Source organism: Castor canadensis, chromosome 5, assembly GCF_047511655.1.
Source record: "Castor canadensis chromosome 5, mCasCan1.hap1v2, whole genome shotgun sequence".
Classification (NCBI taxonomy): domain Eukaryota; kingdom Metazoa; phylum Chordata; class Mammalia; order Rodentia; family Castoridae; genus Castor; species Castor canadensis.
This window is the reverse complement of record NC_133390.1, coordinates 12,025,987-12,047,464: the sequence shown is the minus strand read 5'-3', so window position 1 is coordinate 12,047,464 and position 21,478 is coordinate 12,025,987. Positions and strand designations below refer to the sequence as shown.

Below are 21,478 nucleotides of genomic sequence, written 5' to 3'. Positions count from 1 at the left end.
GATTTTTTTATAATGGATATGTTATATATAATAGATATATATTAACCATGCTTGATCAAAACCACATGTCATAACTTCACAAATAAGGCATGCTTACTGTATTTCTCTCAAGTACAAGTGTCATCTGATTCTGGTTTGCTCTGGTTTGTTTTTATGTTAGAGTGTATTGTTACTTTTTCATAAAAAGTTTTATTTTTATTATACTTTTTTTTTCTGTTTTATTTATCCTAAAAGGTTTAAGATCAGAGATTGGCAAAACTGTGGCTAAATCCAGCCCACTGCCTGCTTTTATAAATAAAGTTTTATTGGTACACAGTCCCCTTCATTTACATATGCTCCCGTGGCAGAGAGAACCTATGATCTATAGAGCCAAAAATATTTATTAGCTAGCCTTGTGCACAAATATTTTGTACATCCCTGTTTAAAATACATACTTGTTTGGAGATGTGTTTGGAGTTTTAAGGTCTTGAACAGAAAGCAAATAGTACTGTGTGTGTGTGTGTGTGTGTGTGTGTGTGTGTGTGTGTGGTACTGGGTGTTGCACTCAGGGCCTTGCACTTGCTATGCAGGCATTCTACCGTTTGAGCCATGCCCCCAACCTTTTTTTGCCTCAGTTTTTGGAGACTGGGTCTCACTTTATGCCTAGGCCGGCCTGACCTGCAGTCCCCCTACTTCTGCTTCCTGCAGAGCTGGGACAACAGGCATGTATGATCGTGCCCAGCTTGAGATAAGGGTTTCAAGAATTTTTTTACCTAGGTTGGCCTGGGAACCACAATCCTTCCAATCTCCACTTCCTGAGTAGCTAGGATTGCAGGCTTGAGCCACCGTGCCTGGCCGGACAATAGCACACTTTTTAAATTCAAGGAAGATAAATATTTCTTTTCTGTTTTTAACAGGAAAATAAAAGATAAATATAAATGATTCCTGCAAAACTGCTCACCCATCCTAACTCCATCACAGATCTGGGTGATTGTTGTTATTAATCTGGTATTTTATCAATTATAGATTTATTGACTTGCTCATACCTGCCAAGACATTGTGGCTTCACCTCTTCTGCATTGGAGGAGGTCCATTTCCCTCCTTGAACATGGTTTAGGTTCAGAGGGGCTTCCTTGACATCAAAGGGGTGACTCATCTTCCTCTGGGACCAGATCAAAGTGACAGGGCCTACCTCTTGTGCTGGCCCCAGCCCCCAGCTCACAGAGACTTCCTGGAAAGCAGCTTCCAAGTTTGAGCCTGGTTTTTTACCAGGCAGCTTTGCACAGTTTCACAACTGGGCACCACTCCCTTCATCTTGGATATTTGTTTTCCAAATCTGTGATAGTAAGAAGGTCAAGAGAAGAATCAAGATGAATCAGACCAAATCCATTCCGATTCCTCCCCAGGGAAAACATGGCTGGAGCCTGCTGCATAAACAGAACAATTCAAATGCCAGTGTGGGGCGGGATCATTGTGTATTTTCAATGTTCTGATGCTTTATGTTTTTAAGACGACCTGCTAGCCTGGCTGCCTGAGTGACCTCGCATTTTATTCTCACAGTGAGTTGCTTTCTCTAGTGTCCTTGTCCACACAGATCACTTTGGGTAATTTGTCTCTAAAGCCTCTTGAAGTTATCCGAGGATTCTTCCATAATTCGTGCCTCTCTAAGAATAGTCTTCCCCAGGCATCACCCCCATCATTTTATAAGGCACAAGCATCTGTTCATAAATCTTTAATGTCTCTGTCACTATTCACATTGACAGATTTGTACTTACTACTTATGACATTTTCATTGACTTCTTTTGCAAAGTGACAGTATTGCCATCCCAGCCTGGGTAAGACACAAGACCTGATATTTCCATCATCCATTTACCAGAATCATTCGGAGCTCCATCTTTTTCCTTCCTGTCCCCAGCCCGGAGTATAAATTCAAAGACTGTTCTTTCAGACCTATTTCTTAGAGTATTTTTCTCTAGCGATCACTTTACTAATGACAGAGTATTCAGAAGACAGTTGCTGTTCCAGTCTAGTCTGCATCTTGCTAATGGAGCAGAATCATTGCTTTATTCCTTCTGGGCATTATTTATAATTTCTCTATTTGAGACATTACAAATTGTCTCTAAGGTGCTTCTATCTAAAGTTGTTTTTCCTCTCCAGTACTGAGGATTGAACCCAGGGCCTTGACCTTGCTAGTGCTCTACCACGTGACCTGTGACCCCAGCCCTTTTTTATTTATTTATTTATTGGTGAGCTTGAACTCAGGGCTTTGCACTTGCAAGGCAGGTGTTCTATGCTTGAGCCATACCTCCAGCTCTGGTTATTTTGAGATAGGGTCTCACAAACTATTTGTCTGGGCTGGCCTCAAACTGCAATCCTCCTAATCTCAACCTCCCAAGTAGCTAGGATTACAGGCATGAACCACCAGCACCGGCCTTTATTTAATTAAATTAATTAATTAATTAATTAATTTGCGGCACTGGGGCTTCACCTTGAGCCGCTCTACCAGCCCTATTTTTGTGAAGGGTTTTTTGAGATAGTCCTGGCTGGCTTTGAACCACTATCCTCCTGATCTCTGCCTTCTGAGTGACTAGCATTACAGATATCTGGATTTAATTTTTGAGACAGACTCTTGCTACCTCTTTTGCTCGGCTGGGCTCAAACTCAAGATCTTCCTGCCCTCTTCCTGAATATCTGGGCTAAAGTTTAAGTTTTATGGCAATTAAAAAATTTAAACTATCTTTTAAAAAAGACTACACTATATTTTTGATAGCTTTTAAAGCATTTTTTTTTCCAATTTCCATGACAAATTGTTAAACTTGAAGTATTTCTTTTCCAAAGAATTGGTGGAAATGGGGCTCTGAAGGGGGCGGTGTTCCCGCACTCATGAAGTTTGCAACCGCAGGTGAGAGTCTGACAATTTTGTTGCTTTAAATGTAGCACATGAGGTGCTAAGGGGCCTTCTGTTCTGAGTGATGGCACCATCTGGGAGGGCTTCCTGGAAGAGGTGAGTGAGGGTGGTACTGGGGCTTGAACTCAAGGCCTTGTACTTGCTGGGCAGGTGCTCTACCACTTGGTCCACAATCCAAGCCCTTTTTTTGCTTTAGTTATTTTTCAGAGAGGGTCTCATGTTTTTGCCCAGGGCCCAGCCTTGGAGTTTGATCCTTCTACCTATCTCTCCTGTGTAGCTGGGATTACAGGCTTGTGCTACCATGCCCATCCATGAGTGAGGTCTTAGAGCAGGAGATTTGTCTGGGTTGGAGAAGGCACTCTGGGAGGAAGTGTCAGTTTATACTAAATGAAGGGATATTCCATTTGTATGTAATCTCTAGATGGCTACCACGAAGGTGGAGTTGAGATTATCTAACATTATCTAAATATGTGTTCCTTGGGAAAAGCCAGACTGAAACAGTGTTCACTGTTCTTTTCTAAGCAATAGCAAGGTCCAGAAGTAGGCAAGGGGGACTTAGAGGGTCAGGGACCTCTAGTGTGAGAAACGGGACAGCTGCAGATAATACAGGTTTAGAGCAGGGAGGTGTAATTATGTAGGTGACTCCTTGACGCTTCTGCACAGTCCCTATGCGGCTCCTAACTGGGCAATCACGGTGGCCTCTGTCCTTTATGGCCCAGGCCTGCAGACTGAAGGACGGAGCCGATGGGACACTGCTGCCTTCATTCTGTGTGTTGTGCAGTCTAATTTTAGGAAGCAGAGCAACAGAGATTTCATCAAAACGGATGCTTCTAAGCAGATGTGTGTGTGTGTGTAGAGAGAGAGAGAGAGAGAGAGAGAGACAGCTTTTTCCTCTTCTGGCCTCAAGCACAATGAAAAAAAAATGGACTGAGCAAAAGGACTCTCTTCACTGACACTATTTTTATATCCATCACGCACACATGGCATGTTAGCTCCCCCCCGCCCTGGCCAAAGAGCACTAGCTGAAAACACGCTGGTGGAGTGACTAGCAGACTGGGCTGCCTGTTGGGATCGGGCTCTTCATTCACCAGTTCTGTACACAGGGTGAGTTATCCAATATGGCTGTGCCTCAGCTTCTTCATCTGTGAAATGGGTAAAGCCAGTGCCCCCTGGTATCATAGTTTTGGAAGGGTGACATGAGAGGGGTGCTGAGAGGAGCCCCCTGTGGTAGGCACCATGGTGCCTTCGTGGTGGCTGGCCTCAGTTGTCGCACAGCAGCCAGAGGTGGCCGGTCAGCACCCTGGCCCTTGCCTCTTTCCCCCTCTCGGGAAAGAGAGTACAGATTCACTGTACTGCATCTCCCCATCTCACCCCAGTTGACTCCTGGGGTTGAGGCTTCGGTTGTTCAGATGGAAAGTGTCCTGTCCAGCGCCTTGTCCCGCGTGGGCATCATTAACAGAGGTGGGGTCCTGCTATGTGAGGCCACCTTGCACTGGGGAAGTAAGAAAACCTGGGGTGGGTTATTCCTGCATCACTACTTACCCTTTTTTTTGTTTGTTTTGTTTCTTTGTGGTACTGGGGTTTGAACTCAGGGTCAACACCTTCAGCCACTCCACCAGCCCTTGTGTGTGTGTGTGTGTGTGTGTGTGTGTGTGTGTGTGTGTGTGTGTGATGGGTTTTTTGAGATAGGGTCTCATAAACTATTTGCCAGGGCTGGCTTCAAACTGCAGTTCTCCTGATCTCTGCCTCCTGAGTAGCTAGGATTACAGGTGTGAGTCACCGGCACCCAGCCTGAATGAATCTTTACAGCTAACATTTTCCTAGGAAAGCAGTCATTTTATCTAGAGATTTTCAAAATGTCTGTTCTAAAGGTAAACATTCTTATGGTCTTATATTTAAGATTTTTCCTTTTTTTCCTCTTGCCAGGTTTACCTTTTCAGTGGTTCTTTCCCTGAGCCAACTTAATCCCCTAATCTGTTGTCTCTTTGTTTCTGTTTTATGAATGATGATTTCATCTTTCTTAATTCCTTGAACTTTTTCAGATTTATTTTGGCTTCCTCCCCCACCCCCAGCTTATTGAGTTAAAAGCTTGGCTGATTCATTTTTTTCAATCTTTATATGTCTATAAAATTCCCTGCTTTTCTTCTGAAGGGTTCCTTTATATACCCCACGGGCATTGATGTACACATACTGCTCTTATTATGATTCGGTTCTGAGTAGCTTATGATTTTGGTTTTTGGTAGCGCTGGGGTTTGAACTCAGGGCCTCACTTGCTAGGCAGATGTTTTACCACGTGAACCACTCTACCAGCCCTTTTTTTCTGTGCTGGATATTTTCAGGATAGGGTCTCATGAGCTTTTTCCCCGGGCTGGCTTTGAACTTTGATCCTCCTGATCTCTGCCTCCTGAGTAGCTAGGATTACAGGTGTGACCACTGGCACCCAGCATGATTTGGTTTGATTTTTTTGCAAACTCTGTAATTGTACATTTCCCAAGGCTCTGGACTGTGCCTACCAAGTTCACAATGGTCTTTTAAAAAAATTATTGTTGCACTGGGGGTACACTGTGACATTTACAAAAGTTCTTTCAATGTATCATAGTTGAATTCACCCCTCCATCATTCTCCCTATGTAGTTTCAACAGGTCTCATTTTTCCATTTTCATACATGAGTACATAACATTTCTACCATGGTCTTCCTAAAATTTGGCTTACAGTAGCTACTTCATTAATATTTGGTGCATCAGTGAATGGACGTCTGTCTCTCTTCTCCTTCATATTTCTTTCTGGTGGGCCAACAACTGATCCTTTTGATAAGTGGGTCTCTGCTTAAACTGATTTTCTTGTCTGTATTCTGTTACTGTAACAACATTCCTTTTTTTTTTTTTTTTTTAGGTACTGGGGTTTGAACTCAGGGCCTCATGATTGCTAGGCAAGCACTCTACCACTTGAGCCACTCTAGCAGCCCTTGTAACAACATTCCTGATGCTGGGTGCTTTATAATGAAAAGAGGTTTATTTGGCTCACAGTTCTGAAGGTTCATGAGCATGGTGCTGGGCATCTGTTTGGCTCTGGTGGAGGCCTCAGGGCAGATGGCATCACAATGGAGAAGTATGTGCAAGAGTGGTAAGTGGCACATGGGGGAAAGGAATTCAGGGAAGGCATCAGGCTCCCTTATAACAACCCACTCTTACGGGAACTAATCCAGTCCCACGAGGCCTACATTAATCTCCTCCAAGGGTGGAGTCTGATGACCCAATTACCTTGTACCTTCTGCTTCTTAAAGATTTTACCACTTCTAGCCTTTGGAGGGCAAATCATACCACCAGGCCAAGGGTTTTTTTTTTTTTTTTTTTTTTTGGTTTTATGAATAGGATCTCAGTATGTATGCCAGGCTGGCGTTGAACTTGCTATATAGCCCATCCTGGCTTTGAACTCATTCTCCTCCTGCTTCAGCCTCCTGAGTCTTGGGATTACAGACATGTACCACCATGCCCAGCTAAGAAACCAAGCCAATGAATTGGGGACTGAACCCACAGGAAAGAAAGTCTCCTCTTGGTCTCTGAGTTCTGGCTGTGCAAAGAACAGCTGTAAAAGCTGTGGAAGGAGAAGAGTAAGCAGAAGCTGACAGAGATGAGTGATCACATGACTGCCTGTCTGAGGTCCTGCTTAGTGTCGCACACCAAAGTGGGCACAATTCATGCAGTCTCCTGTTGATGCTTCCTCACCAGAGCTGCCACGTAGGTTTTATTCTTCCCATTTCACAGATGGGTCAGCCGAGGCTCTGCCCCAAATAAGCTATCCAGTGACAGGGAATAAATTAGTGGCAAAGTGAGAATACAAATCTGTGTCTTTCCAACTTCATGCTCGAGTGTACTTCTCTTTACTGTATAGAAAGAAGTCAGCAGCCCAAGGTGCAGAGCTCAGCTACATGATTTTAGGAAGTCATCTAGCTCCTCAGAGCCTCAGTCTGCTTACCTGTAGAATGGGGAAAAGGATGAGACCGGTGCTCAGCTCCTCTCAGGATTTCTGTGAAGACCACACAAGAGGGTGGCTACGATCACAATGCTTTGTGAACTCTTCCACTTTGCAAATATCGGTCATTTTTATGGCGTATCCATGAAGCTTACATCAGACTTTAACATTTCTAAGTTGTGTAGAGGACTTTTGACAGGCAGCCTCTCAGATTCTGAGTGGAATACTTTGAGCGCATGAGACACCTCGTCCTTCTATTTTAAGCGTTCAACTTTCTCTTCGGTGTTATTTGTAAGTGGGTCAACCTTAACCATGTTTTTGTTCCTCAAATCAGCCTTCTCATTTGCATTAGGTAGAAGTGTTGCATAACTGATTTTATTATTGTCCAGCTTTCTATCTGTCTTTGCTTAGTGTGGGGTTATTGAAAGAGGGCTCCATCGTTCGTCAAGAGCTTTGAGGTGGAGCCACGAACTTGCATTTGGCAGCGTGGACCTTGGATGAGCTACTTCACCTCCCAGCTTCTCAGGCCTCCACATCTGCAAAGCCACGAGGAGGGCTGGGGCTTCAGCCCAGTAGCACAGCACAAGCACAGTACAGGTGAGGCCCTGGGTTTGGTCCCCAGCACTGCACAGGGCACAGACACACACACACACACAGATTGAAGAGAATCGTGTATTGTGTTAAACAAACCACACACCTGCTCTAGACGTCTACACCTCAGCCACGTGGCCTGCAGTGGACTCTTTATTTAGCTGTGTTTGAATAACTTCCTTTCTGTTTTTGCCTTACTGCTTCCTACCTCTGATTATTTACTCATCACAATTGTTCTCCCTTTCACTCTACTCAGGTGGAGAGTTGCAGATGTGCCTTTTGAGACTTTTTGCTGCATCTCCAGGGCCTGAAATTGCAGATGGGACACAGAAGTGGAAGTTCATTTTGATAGGCTTAGAGGGCAGGAAGTGTGACAACTCACAGGGAAAATGGGCAAAAAGGTGGGAAGAAGGTTTGAATCCAGGAGAGGACTGAGAGACGGGCTGTCTTCAGAGATCTCTGACCAGACTGGAAAGAGGGCTGAGCTGACTGGTGTGGCTTGGCTCATGCTACATAGAAAGGAAAAATCAGGTCTCATTCCTGCTGGAAACTTTCCAATGGGTCGCCACCTCACTTATAAGAACCTGGAGTTCTTTTTTCTCTGAATTTAATTCTTTTTTGAGCCTGGAGTTCTTACCTTGCAAAGGCTCCATGGACTAAACTTTGTTATTCCTTTTCATTTCCTCTTTCTCCCTTGCATTCATGGGCCAGCAGCATTGATATTCTTAGAAGGATTCTAACTCAGGGCCTTTGCACTTGCTGTTCCCTCTGCCTGGGACATCCTCTCCCTTCATTCAAGCCCTTGCTGCCACATTACCTTCTCAGAGATCATCTCTGACCAGCCCTGACGAAAGGGGCCAACTACAATCCAGGCTTTCTTTGTCCCCTTGTGAAATGTAGTTTTCCATATGGTGCTCCCCACCTCTTTACATTAGGTCATAAATGGGAGTGTTTGTTGTCTGTCTCCTCCACTGGTATGTGGGCTCCCCAAGATCTTGGAGTAGCACTGAGTTCCCCATCTTGTTTTCTTTGCATGCTGTGGTGCCTGACACATTCGTGGATGAATGAATGAAAGAATGGAGGAAGGATGGAAGGAAGGAGGGAGGGAAGGAGAGAAGGAAGGAGGGAAGGAGAGAAGGAGAGAAGGAAGGAAGGAGGCAAGGGAGGGAAGGGAAGAAAGGAAGAGAGGAAGAAAGGAGAGAAGGAAGGAGGGGAAGAGAGAAGGAAGGGAGGGAAGGAAGGAAGGAGAGGAGGGAGAGGAGAAAGCAGAGAAGGAGGGAAGGAGAGAAGGAAGAAAGGAAGGAGGCAAGAGAGGGAAGGGAAGGAAGGAAGACATGGCAGAGTGAAGTGATGTTGAACTCATGCAGCTTGTGGACTGAGGCCTTGGGACCTGCTGACTCTGGTCATCACTCTGTCCTTCTGGAGGCTTGGGTCTTGGCTTCTTGTCCCCCACTTCTGAAGCTCTCCTCTGGTTTTTGCTTACCCACAATCTGGCCAGGCAGATGCACTGAGGGGAAAGGAGAGCAGCATGGAGACGGCAGAGGCTGGGGTCCAGGGATGGGGAGGTGCTAGGAACATCAGAGGACAACCAATGAATCAGACTTGGTTCATCTTTTCCCTTTTTTCTCTTTTTGTTGCTGGGATCAAACTCAGGGGTTCCCCTGGGCTAGTAAGCGTTCTACCACTGTTCTACAACCCCAGCCCTGGCTCTGCCAGGGAAGCCTATAATAACCCAACAGTAGCCCTTAAAATCTCCTTTCTCTCCCCCGCACTGCAAATGTACACCACGGTGCTGTCCTCAGATACGTCATCTAAAACACTCCCCTCCCTGTCCCGCTTCCTCCCAGTTCTCTCTCATCTGGAAAGACTCTCCCTGGAGGGCTGGGAGGGAAAGGACCAGAACTCCTCCCTGATGATCACAGGCACAGAGAGCATCCGAGCCCTCCTTCCCTTACCTGCCAGGTAGGAATACAGTAGTTTCCTCTGACCCACAGTTTCATGTCAGTTACCCGACGTCAGCTGTGCCTGAAAATACTAAGTAGAAAATCCAGGAGATGAATAACTCATAAGTTTTAAATTGTGTGCCTCTCTTTTTTTAATGGAGTTTGGAATTTTCATTATTGCATATTAATTTTGCAAAGTGAGGCATTCCTTCATGAGATGTCCATACATGTACAAGATGCACTGTGGTCACATTCACCCCTCTACTATGCTTTCTTGTCCTCCCCCAACACCTCCTTTAAAAAAAGGCTTTCTTATAAAATTTTAAGATGGGTTTCCTTATGACCTTTTCATATGTGCACACACTGTACTTCAACCCTATTTCCCTTCCCCCCACTTCTCTTCCCCCACCTCCTGATGATTCCCCCTCCACAGTCCCTCATTTATGCTCATCTATTTTTTTTAAATCTAGATCCTGTATGAGAGAGAAGATGCTCAGTATTTGTCTTATTTTGCTTAGCGTGATGATCTCTGGTTCCATCCATTTTCCTGCAAAATGACATAATTTCATTCTACATTGTGTGACATTCTGAGTTGCATGATGAGATCTCATGCAGTATTATTCTGCCTTGGCCAGTTTGTAAAATCATCCCTTGGTCTGCTGTATCCCTGCTGTGTATGCTACCCTCCTATTAGTCAGTAATACATCAGTTATCCTATCAATCATCCAGGTATCACAGTGCTTATGTTCAAGCAACCCTTATTTTACTTACAATAAATTTCAAGAGCAGTGATACTGGCAATTTTCTTATACTATAGTGTTATTATTCTACCTTATTATTAGTTGTTGGCTTAATCTTTTACTATGTCTAATTTATAAATTACACTTTATCATAGATGTGTTTTCATGGGAAACATGGACCCATCTATAGTCTCAGGCATCTGCCGGTATGGTCTTGAAACATATCTTCCATAGTTAAGGGGCATGTCAGTCAGTTTTCCAGCACAACAGCAAAATACATGAGATAGTTAACCTATAAAGAGAAAAGGCTTTTTTGGAGGTTCCAGTCCATAATCAGTTGCCCCTGTTGATTTGGGCTTGTGGTGAGACAGCATAACATGGTGGGAACACATGCTGCAGCAAAACTGCTCACCTCATTGCCAGGAAGAAAAAGAGAAAGAGGAAGGGGCCAGGGTCCCATGATCCCCTTTGAGAACTCATTCGCAATGTCCTAATGATCTCCTCAGTGCTCCTCGTCCTGAAGGTCCCACCAGCTCCCAATAGCTACTTGTCACATGGACCTTGTGGCGGGGGGGAGGATGACACTCAAGATCCAAACTGTAGCCAGGGAGGACTGTTGTCAAGCAATGCTCATGTCTTAGGAACAAGGGAAGAACTGTTCAGCTAATCAGCTGTGGCAGGCTTATCTCTCAGAGCAGAGAAGCAGGTGGTTTTCTGTGTATTTTCCTTCCTCTCCGCTGAAGTTGCCCCCGGCCACACAGGAATGGGGAGATTGTTAGATCCCACTGATCTGGAAACCAAAGCCAGACAGAGTTGGATGCTGCCTCCCTGAGACAGCCCATGCACCAAGGAGAAGGCAGGGAAGGAGATGGGAGCAGGAGCAGGAGCCAGTAGGGCAAGTGGGAGGAGAGAGGGGACCGTGGGGAGGGAGTGGGGACCATGGGGGAATAGAGTCCTCAGTCAGATGGAGGAGGAAGCACCAGCCTGTGGATGCCTGAACGCGCTGAATGACCATGTGAAGAGGGGATGAAGGCAAAGTTTTTGCCTGCTCAGGTCAAACTGAGCCAAGGTGAGTAGACACAGCCATAGCAACCCTCAGATGTGGTGTCTCATTTGCCCTGACCTGACAATCCATGTCGGTTGCTTTTCTTTTCTGTTAGTAAACTTTAGCTTTATCATGACTCGAGCTCCAGAGGAGGGCTGAGGTGTTGGCTTCCAGGGCTGTCTATAGAATGTTCTCCTGGTTCCAATTCAGGACTTGCAGTAGTGGAAGCATGGACTTCTTCCGAGGTCACCAGGCGTCCTGGTCCAAGGGCATCACTGGTGGCCTGGAGGAGGGACATGGTGGCAGCCAGGCTTTGAGCGTGGTGTCCTTGTTACTATCCACAGAAACGAGGTGGAAGGAGTGCTAAGCCCCCAGGGGGCACAGGCTCTGGGGAAACCTGCATACACAGCCATGGGATGGAAGGGACAGGTCGGTTCCTTTCCTTTCACACATCAGGAGGGAGCGGCAGAGGCCCTGTGTTCTTTCCTTTTCCTACCTTACCATCACAATGGACAATGTAAACCAGGACTTCTTTGCTTGATTTTTTTAAATATAAGAAATAATAAAGCATTGCAGCTAGCAGGGACAGCCCATCGGACCTTCCTCAGTTACTTCTTCCTCTCTCTTTTTATTTTTCATTACTGGATATCGAACTCAGTGCTTGCTAGGCAAGTGGTCTACCACTTGAGCCACACCTCCAGTCCTTTTAGCTTTTACAGTGTTTTCAGATAGGATCTCTAGCTCTTGTCTGGGCTGGCTTCAGACCTGGATCCTCCTACCTCCATCTCCCGAGTAGCTGGGATTACAAGTATGTACCTCCATGCCCAGCTCATCCTCATCTCCTTCTAAGATAACGTCTGCTGAAAATTTAGTGAGTACCCTTCTTTTTATTAAAGAATATATTTACCTTTAAATAAACACACTTTTTCCGCAAACAAAATACAACATTATGACAATGTGATTCATGTCTTGATACTGAAGTTTTATTTAAAGCTTGAATTTTTCTCTTGATGTTCTGTTTTTGAGAACACACACACACACACACAGAGACATAAATGTAGTTTATTCTTTGCAGTTGCTGCACAGAATTCTATCCTTTGGCTATATCACATTTTGCTTATTCTTCTACTGATCATTTCTGGTGATTTGCAGCTGAACACAACTATGATGCAACTGCTGGCCTTGCTGTCAGGAGCACGGTGAGGACAAAAGGGTGCCTGTATTCTGCTTCTTCCCCAAGCTCCGATGTTGAAATCTCACACCCATGTGATGATATTAGGAGGTGGGGCCTTCAGAGGGTGATTAGGTCATGAAAGCACAAACCTCATGAATGAGACTTGCACCCCATAAAAAGCACCCCAGAGAGCTCTGTCACTCGCCTTCCTCTTCCTGCCATGTGTGGGTATAACTAGAAATTGGCGCTGTCTGAGATCTGGAAGAGAGCACTTATCAGAACCGAATATACTGGTACCTACCCTGGTCTTGAATGTCCAGCCTGTAGACTGCAAGAAATAAACTTTTGTTCCTGAAGCTGCTCAACCCATGGTAGTTTGTTATAGCAGCCAAGATTACTAAGACAGAGGGTCCTGCAATACATTTCTTGGCTCCCATTAATGCTCTACAGTTAATAAATTAGACTATTAGATGAAAATCATCTAAGAATATCAGCATCTGGGCTAAGCAGGTGGTGTACACCTGTAATCCTGGCTATGTGGGAGGTGAAGGTAGGAAAATTGAAGTCTGAGGGCAGCCCTGGGCAAAAAAGCAAAAAGGGCTGGGGCTCAAGTGGTAGAGGGCCTGACTAGCAAGTGTGAGGCCCTGAGTTCAAACCCCAGTACTGGAAAAAGAAGAACATCATATATCTTGCGTGTGGTGGAACATTCCTGTAATCCCAGCACTTGGGAGGCAGAGCCAGGAGGATCTTGAGTTAGAGGGTAGCCAGGGCTATGTAGCAAGAACTTGTGTCAAGAAACAAAACAAAATTAAAGAAGAGAACATCAGCTTCTGCTTTTAGATTCCCAATGACTCGTGAAGCAACTCCTGAAATCACCTACTGCAGGGACCATGTGTCCTTCCACGCAGCTGGCCCTGCCCAAGGCAGCCAGAGGCAGAAGTTCCTGTCTCCTGAGTCGTTGGTCAAGAAAGACAGGATGGCAGCTGAAGATGAGGCCATGCCCCTTTGCATGGGAGGCTGGCCAGCTGTCACAGAGAGGCGTGGCCTCTCAGGAGACCTGCCTGTGCTTCCTGCCTTCCTCCCTAGAGGCTGCCTGGGTCGTAGTGTAGGAGGCAAAGGAAGCCAGTGGTTGGGGAAAGTCCTGCTGATAGAAAACTAATCTTTTTTCAAATTTAATGAGGTTCAAGCTGTCGCCAGCTATTACCATGTTCGATTCCACTTCCAGCCTGATACACATCACCTGTTCATCCTTATGCGCAGTGCTCAACACTTATGTCTCATTTTATAGGTGCCAAGGGCCCATTACCATTAATGACCCGCTATGTCACCTAACAGTTCTATGGGGCAGGTGATGACGCCCAATGTAAAGACAAGGAGGACTAGAGCTGAAGATCCTCCTGGAGCCCATAGCAGGGATGCACACAGGGTGATTCCCCCGTTTTAGCTGTATGTTCATCTGCAAGCCGTACAGACAATTAGGAGCCCTCCAAGGACTGTGGTGGATGCCAGCTCCCACACAAAAGGGAACTGCAGGGTTCTGCCTGCAAAGGAACCCGCACCTTGCTAGATCAAAGACCTTCTCTAGGGAGACATCTAACAGTGTACTTCTCCCAAGCAAGGGGCTTCTCCTCCACCCCTCGCCACTGCCTCTGGAAACACAGGTTCTGGCTGATCAATGTTTTGCTCAAATACCCAAGATGTGGAAGATATAATTTTTTTGGGGGGGAGGGAGAGGCAATGGGTCCACTCGATCATTGCAGGAACACTTTGTGAGGCCCTCCAGAACTGGAGTGCACTGCTATCTAGCTCTTACAAAGCGCCACAGGTCACACAAGAGAAGTCTCTTGGTAGCATTATTTTGGGGGGGTGCTGGCAATTGACCCCAGGGCCCTGCATGTGCTAAGCATATGCTCTACCACTGAGTGACAGCCCCAGTCTTAGCAATGTTTGTTAGAGGAAAAAATGGCAAATGCACATTGACGAGAGCATGGATGAGAGGTGTGGGCCGTGGTCACACTGTGCTAAGGAGCGTGAAGATGGAGGAACCAGAGCCACCCCTCACCACGGGTGAACCTCCAGGATTAAAGTGGAAGGGAGAAAACAAGCCATTTAGGTAATGCAGAGACCCACAGAGTCACAGTAGCTAAAGGGAGTGCACTAAGCTATCATCTGATAAGGAAGGAGAACGTGCCCAAATCCAACTGAGCAGCCCCCTTCCCAGGGAGGGACACCAGGGAGCCATCTCTGAGGGTCCCCTGGATTGGTGATGCTCTTTGTCTCAAGCTGGGTGAGGGGTCCACTAAGGACTTGTTTTATTATTACTCTTTAACTCTCGCACCTAACCACACACACAAGTTCTGATATATGTGGAATATATGTGCATATTTACATGCACGTACATACCCTGTATTTTATACTGGGGCTGAACTCAAGGCCTTGAGCTTGCTAGGCAGGCCCCCAGCTCTTTTAGCCTTCATTATTTTTGGGAGCGAGTCTTGTGGTTTTGCCCAGGCTGCTCTGGGCTCCAATCCTTCTATTTATGCTTCCTGTGTAGCTGGGATGATAGACACACACCTCCAGGCTTAGCTATTGGTTGAGATGGGGTCTCACTAACTTTTTGCTTGGGCTGGCCTCCAAACTGCGATCCTCCCAATCTCTGCCTCCTGAATAGCCGGGGTTACATGCATGCGTGTCAACATGCGTATACTGTTTATTTTGGTTTTTTATTTCATTTGAAAATTTTTCATATTATTGTACTGGGGTACATTGTGACATTTACAAAGGTGCTTATAATATATCTTAATTAAATTCACCCCCTGCATCATTCTCCTTTAATCCTCCCCCCCACCATTCTTAGAATAGTTTTAGCAAGTCTCTGTACCTTAAAGGTCCCTCGGGGATTGTCACATGCTGGCCCAGGGACTGTCCTGAGTGCTCTACCTTGTGTGACCACCTTTAATCCTAACACAACTCGACAACACGGGCGTTACCATCATCCACCTTTCATGGAAAGGGAGGTCGACAGAGGTGAAGTCACCAGCTCAAGTTCACGTGGCTAGGAGAGGACAGGGCATAGGTAGTACTTGAACCCATATGACCTTATAGAAGAGGGTGAACACTGTGCGATTTTCCCCTTTTCTCAGGCTGTGCCTTTCTTTTCACTGATTCAAGGATTCCCACATGTGCCTTTGCATGTGTGATTTTCTTGGATTGCAATAGTCTTTAATAAGTATAGACTACAGAGCATCAGAGCTGTGAGCAAAATCTGAAGAGGAAATCTCCAGCTCCTACTCTGAAACCCTACAGTCTGCCTAGTTTGTACTGAGTAACATGGCAAAGCTTTATATATGCCCAGATTGATTTAAGGACTTCTCTGGGGAAAAACAGGAAGGATTTCTGTGTTAGGCTGGTCTTTTATTCCCCAATTAAGTATAAAAATTCCTTGTGGGCAGGGACTAAATCTTAGGATCCTCTGTCTCCCTTTGCCTCCAGGTGTGATGACAGTCCCAGGTATGTGGTCAGTTCTCAAGACATGAAGAAAGGGGTGATTTGTAAGGTTTTAGAAAGACTGTCAAAGTTTTGGTGTGGGAGCTTGGGTGTTCAAGGCCTTGTGTTTAGAGGTTTTTGGACACACCCGACTTTGTAAGAGGTGCTGTTTCTACCCCTTTGAAGGAGAGAGATCCAGAACAGCTATGTGCATCAGAGAAGAAATACCTTTGGTGATTTGGGGTTAAACCTCCCCAACCCACACCATCCAACCATCTGTGTCCCCTAGACCAAAATGCATCGTTCCACAAAAAAATGGAATTTAACTTCAGCCTTCGTGAATTCAGATATCTCACCTGTCTACTGCCTCATCTGTCTCTGTGAACTCAGCACGTTCTCACTTTAACCACACATGCACACACACACACACACACACACACACACACACACACGTGTGCACTGCAGGACAGACTTTGAGGACTGGTGAGACCATGTGCTCTACTTGCCCCCTCTCTCATGGGTTACTAAAATGAGGAAGGAAGTGTCTTTCTCTTCAACCTCTTTCCTTTACACCCTCTAAGAGCTCACTATTTATTCCAATTAATGTTCAGTGCAAAAATAATAATTCATCTTTCTAGTCTTATTTCTTCTTTCTTTCTTTCTTTTTTTTGTGGTACTGAAGATTGAAACAGGGCCCCAAGCTTGCTAGGTAAGTCCTCTACCATTTGAGCCATGCCCCCAGTCTCTCTCTTTTTTTTTTGCTATTTGCTTGTTTTTAGATAACAAGGTCTGTGCTTTTGCCTGGCCTTAGACCTCATGATCCTCCTACCTCTACCTCCCGAGTAGCAGGGATTACAGGTGTGTGCCATCACTCCTGGCTCATCTCTATTTTTATTCCCTGTATTAATGTTCTGTTGTTGCTATGACAAATTACCACAAATTCATGGTTTAAAACGAGACCAACTCGTTCTCTGACAGTTCTGGAGGTCAGAAGTCTGAAGCGAGCCTCAAGGGCTAAAATCTGGATGTTGGTAGGGCTGTGCTCCTTATAGGAGGCTCCAGGAGAAAATTTGTTTCCTTGCTTTTTCCAGCTTTTGGAGACCCCTGGAGGCTTCCTGTGTATCTTGGCTCTTGGCTTTTTGTCTGCAAAGCCAGCCATGTGCAATCAAGGGCTGATGCTGCTGTTTCTCTTTTAAGGACACCTGGGATGGAAGAGGGCCCACTGGGATGATCCCCATCTCAGCATCCTTTACCTTATTCACATCTGCTAGGTAAGGGAATATATCCACAAGTCCTGAATTTTAGGGCCTAGATATCTTTGGGAGCCATGAAACTGTCTACCACATTCCTCTAACTTTTAGGAAGAATTTGAGAGAGAGCAGGGGAAGTGATTACATGACTAGGGAAGATAATTTGGTGCAGTCTCTTCTCACTATGTGACTCAGAAAGTCCTAAGGCCAAGGACATCTACAGAGAGGGTGGAATGGGGGGACGATGGGAGGAGCTGCAGTCACCACCTCTTGGTGTAAGGAAGCCTCACTGTGTGGGGGAGGCCTGGTTATTTCTGAGGAAAGGTTGGCCTGCACTTGAATGTCTTCGCACTCCTTGAAAGTGTGCCTTGTCCAACTCGTTATCGGTTACTGAGTGTGGGGCAGATGGGAAGTGTCTGGGATCTAGAATTAGACCCTGTGGCTGGGCTGAGGTAGGATCTTGGCAAATGCTAAGCAAAGGTTGCTCTTGTGGTTGGCCAGAGCCCCAAAAGGCAGGCCAAAGGGAGTTTTGGCCAATGTCAGCAGATGGTCACCGGGCAGGATAAGGGGGCTGGCATATTCAACAGGCATGAAGGGAAGCAGGACCCTAAGACTGAATGCCTAGGGGGTGGGAAGCTGGGAACAGTTCCAGGAAAGCCTGTGGAATAGGAGGACTCCGGTCCTTAGGGAAGAAGGTTGCTATAGTTTGGATCATAAATGTTCCCCACTGGCCTGTGTGGTTAAAGCTTGTTCCCAAAGTGGTGGTATTGGGAGGTGGCAGAAACTTTGGGGGTGGGGAGTGTGTCCTCAAGGGAATTATGGTAGATCAGTCTCTTTCCCTTTTATCTTTCTGCATCTCAGCCTGGAGGTGAGTCCCTTTGCTACACCATGTACTGTGTCTATGATGGGCTGCCTTGCAACAGGACCAAAAGAACGGTGATCAACTGACTATGAACTTAAACCTCGGAAACCATGAGGCAAAATAAACTTTCTCTATTTACAATTTGATAATCTCAGGTATTTTGTTACAGTATTAGAAAGCTGAGTAACACAAGGGTAGTAAACTAAGAACCCAAGACCTAGAGGGATGTCAATATAAGGCCCAAGACTGAGCCAATGACTCAGGCTTAGAGTACAGTAGAAGCTCATCAATCAAGCTGAGACCTGGGCCAGACTGTGTTGGTCTCCTCAGTGGTGGGGTCAGTGGCTTGGAGGAGTTCAATTCTGTATCCTGTAGGAATTCCTTCAGTACTACAGGATGTTTGGCATCACTGGTTCTCAGGGCTAAATGCCAATAACCACCCTAAGCCATTTCTCCAATCAAAAATGCACTCAGACATTTCTCAATGTCCTCATAAATGTTGGTTATGCTCTTGGTTGAAACTTAAATGTCACTATCTGAGGTTAGAATGGGTTGTAGGACTGGGGGCAGCCATGAACCTGAGATACAAGCCAGCCAGGCCTAGGAGTGACGAGATGAAGCTGAGAAGCACGAGAGATACTGTTGTTATTGAAAAAAAATGATCATATCTAGATTTGGATAATTGGCATTGGAAAAGAAAGTAAGTCTCAAGTATAAGGCACTTGGCTTCTTTCTTGAAAACTAGAAGGCTCTATTTTCTAATATGGGGGTGTGATTAGCTGCGGCCAATTAAGCTTGTAAAAGTTGTTGATAGCCATGATGTGGGATTTTTTTATCTGAAGAACATTTTATAAAACTCAAAGAGAGATCTGAGTCAACACTTTCATATGGTTCAGCTGGAGAGTCCAGCGAAGGGACAAACCTTCTGTGAACAGCAGAGGGCTCTGATGTACACACACAAAATTCCATCTGCTTTTAAAAAGCATCAGCACAGGTGTGCACTGTGTCATCATCCGTGTGCCTCAGTAGAGATGAATCCTGGCAGGTGTAGTTACCACAAGTGTGTGGTTTTGGCCACCCATTCGATGCGCCACTCAGCTTTGTCTCTAGACCTGGCTTCTCTAGAGTTTCAGACCTGTATCTGAAATTATCTGCTTGGCATCCTCCTTCATGCCTCATAAGCAGCTCAAAATTAATGGGACTGAAACAGAACTCTTTTTTTGTGGTACTGGGATTTGAACTCAGGGCCTACACCTTGAGTCACTCCACCAGCCCTTGTTTTTTGTGATGGGTTTTTTCAAGACAGGGTCTTGTGAACTGTTTGCCTAGGCTGGCTTCGAACCACAATCCTCCTGATATCTGCCTCCCGAGTAGCTAGGATTATAGGTGTGAGTCACTGACGCCAGATGAAACAGAACTCTTGATCCACACTCCCCACCCCAATCCCAAGAGATTAATAACCAATCACTTCCTCCCAAGTCTTCCCCATCTCCACATATGGCACCAGTATCAACCAGGACCAAAATCAAATCCTTGGTACTGTTCTTGTTCTCATTTTGAGGATCCAAAGTCGGTCCCACCCACTCTCCTTGAGCACATCCCAACTCTGCCCTCTTCTGTCTCTACACGTCTAGCCAAGCACAAGCACCATGATTGCCAGTCTGGACTTTTGCCAAGAGCCTCCTAATGTTCCTCACTTTCCCCATCAACCCATTTCTCACTCAGAGCCTGTGTGTTCTTTTAAAACAAACCACACCATGTCGCTCCCTTGCTCTAGCTCCCAACACTTCTCCATTGGACCTAAAATAAAAACCAAGATCCTTTCCCAGGCTTCGAAGGTCACACCCCGTCAGGCCTTTTTCTACCTGACACACTTGTCCCCCACCATTCTCCTTCCTGTGCTCCACTCCTGTCCCTTCTGTCTGTGCTGTGGCACTACAAAGATGGGCTACTTGTCTCAAACGTGCCTGCCTTCTGGCTGCCTAAGACCAGCCAGACTTAGAAATCTGATCTCAGAAAAATCCTCCCTGCAGACCAGGGAGCTTCCCCAGGGGCTTCTCCAATGCCACCTCTCTTTTCTCCATCGGTGAAAACTCCTAAATCTTAGGAGCAATGTTTGATTAAAGTCATTTATACTTGTGTGTGAATGGCAGATTGTCATAACTCCTGCCACTCATCCTCTTCCAGCGAGAGAGAACCTCAGCAAAGCTCCAGCTAGGAATAAGTTCCTAGGAAAACGTGTTCAATCCATGTTTTAGAGCAGGATGCTGGGAGCCTCTTTGTTTCTTTCTACATCCTAGCTGTGTTATCTTGTGATATAATCTCTCTGTGCTTCAGTTTTTCATGAGTAACAGGGATCATGAAAGTATCTACTGAATAAAGCTGTGGTGAGATTACCATGACTGCCGCCACCACCACCACCACTACCCCATCACCAAAACCACTACCACCCTCATCATAAACCATCACCATCTCCATCATCACCATATCATCACCGTGACTATCATCACCGTGACTATCATCACCAAATCATCACCACCAGCAGTTTTCTTCTTCCTTTCTTCAGAAGGTCTCAACTCTGATCTTGTTTCTTCTTGTCCTCAGTAAATTCAATCTGAAGAGAACTTGATGTTTATCAACATCTCCACCAGGGGGCAGACTGGGGCAGGAAACTGGTCAAAGTTAAATGGAAGATTTTACCCAATTCTTAACATGTGGAGCTGCCTGTGAGGAAATTCTTCCAGACTGCCCCTACAGAGCCATGCCTTCCATATCTGTCTTCTCTGTTTCTCTGTCATTGAGAGTCTCTTGTTCAGCACAATGCATCTGGTTTTGAATATTTGAAACTAGTGTTTCCACCCCCTTAGCTCTCAGTTCTGAAATATTTCACAAAATATGGGAAAATGGGCCTTGATGTGAGTCAATTTTTTCTCTGGCACAAAGTGATTTTAATTTTAACCTTTAGGATTGCAAAAAAAATGTTCAGAGGAAGAAAGCATACATCTCTGGGCCCCCCTGCCCTCCTGTCTTGCACGCCTTGTGAATACAAGGGGGCTACTGTCTTCTCTGAGTTCAGAGGCAGTTTTTGACTTTTTCAATGCAGCACTCCAGGGACCTTCTAGCCATCAGTGGCACTGCAGACAAACTCAAATTGTGGAAGAAGGAAAGATGGACAGAGGATGGCCAGTGGGAACAGGGGTACCGTTCTAATGTTCTGTAGTACTGCAGGATGGTTGACAATTAATCGATTCAAAGTAGCTAGGAGAGTGGACTCTGAATGTTCCCAACAAAAAGGAACGAAGCATGTCTGCGGTGATGAATCTGCCAGCTACTGATCACAGCACATTGTGTACATGTACTGAAATGTCACACTGTGCCCTACACACATGTATAATTACTATCTGACAATGAGAAATAATTTTTTAAAAAGCCCGATTTATCATCTCGCAGATGTTCTGGTTCTTCCTCTCTCCCATTCAAAGTGGAGTGTGTAGACCAGGTTGTTTCACTGAAGAACCTGTGTGTGTG

General features: G+C 45.6%; 1 long non-coding RNA gene across 2 annotated transcripts in view; it reads left to right on the top strand.

Annotated features, from left to right (window-relative positions):
* LOC141423203 (uncharacterized) overlaps nt 1–18,132 on the top strand; it is a 36,703-nt gene extending 18,571 nt beyond the window's left edge. Inside the window, exons 4-8 of one of the 2 annotated variants that reach the window (XR_012447879.1) lie at nt 5,780–7,456; nt 9,298–9,412; nt 9,864–16,547; nt 17,036–17,109; nt 17,950–18,132. This is a non-coding gene — a long non-coding RNA (uncharacterized lncRNA). Of the gene's footprint in view, nt 1–5,779; nt 16,548–17,035; nt 17,110–17,949 lie in introns of both variants that reach the window. The other variant, XR_012447878.1, reaches the window with a different exon arrangement.
* Nucleotides 18,133–21,478: the final 3,346 nt, after the last annotated feature.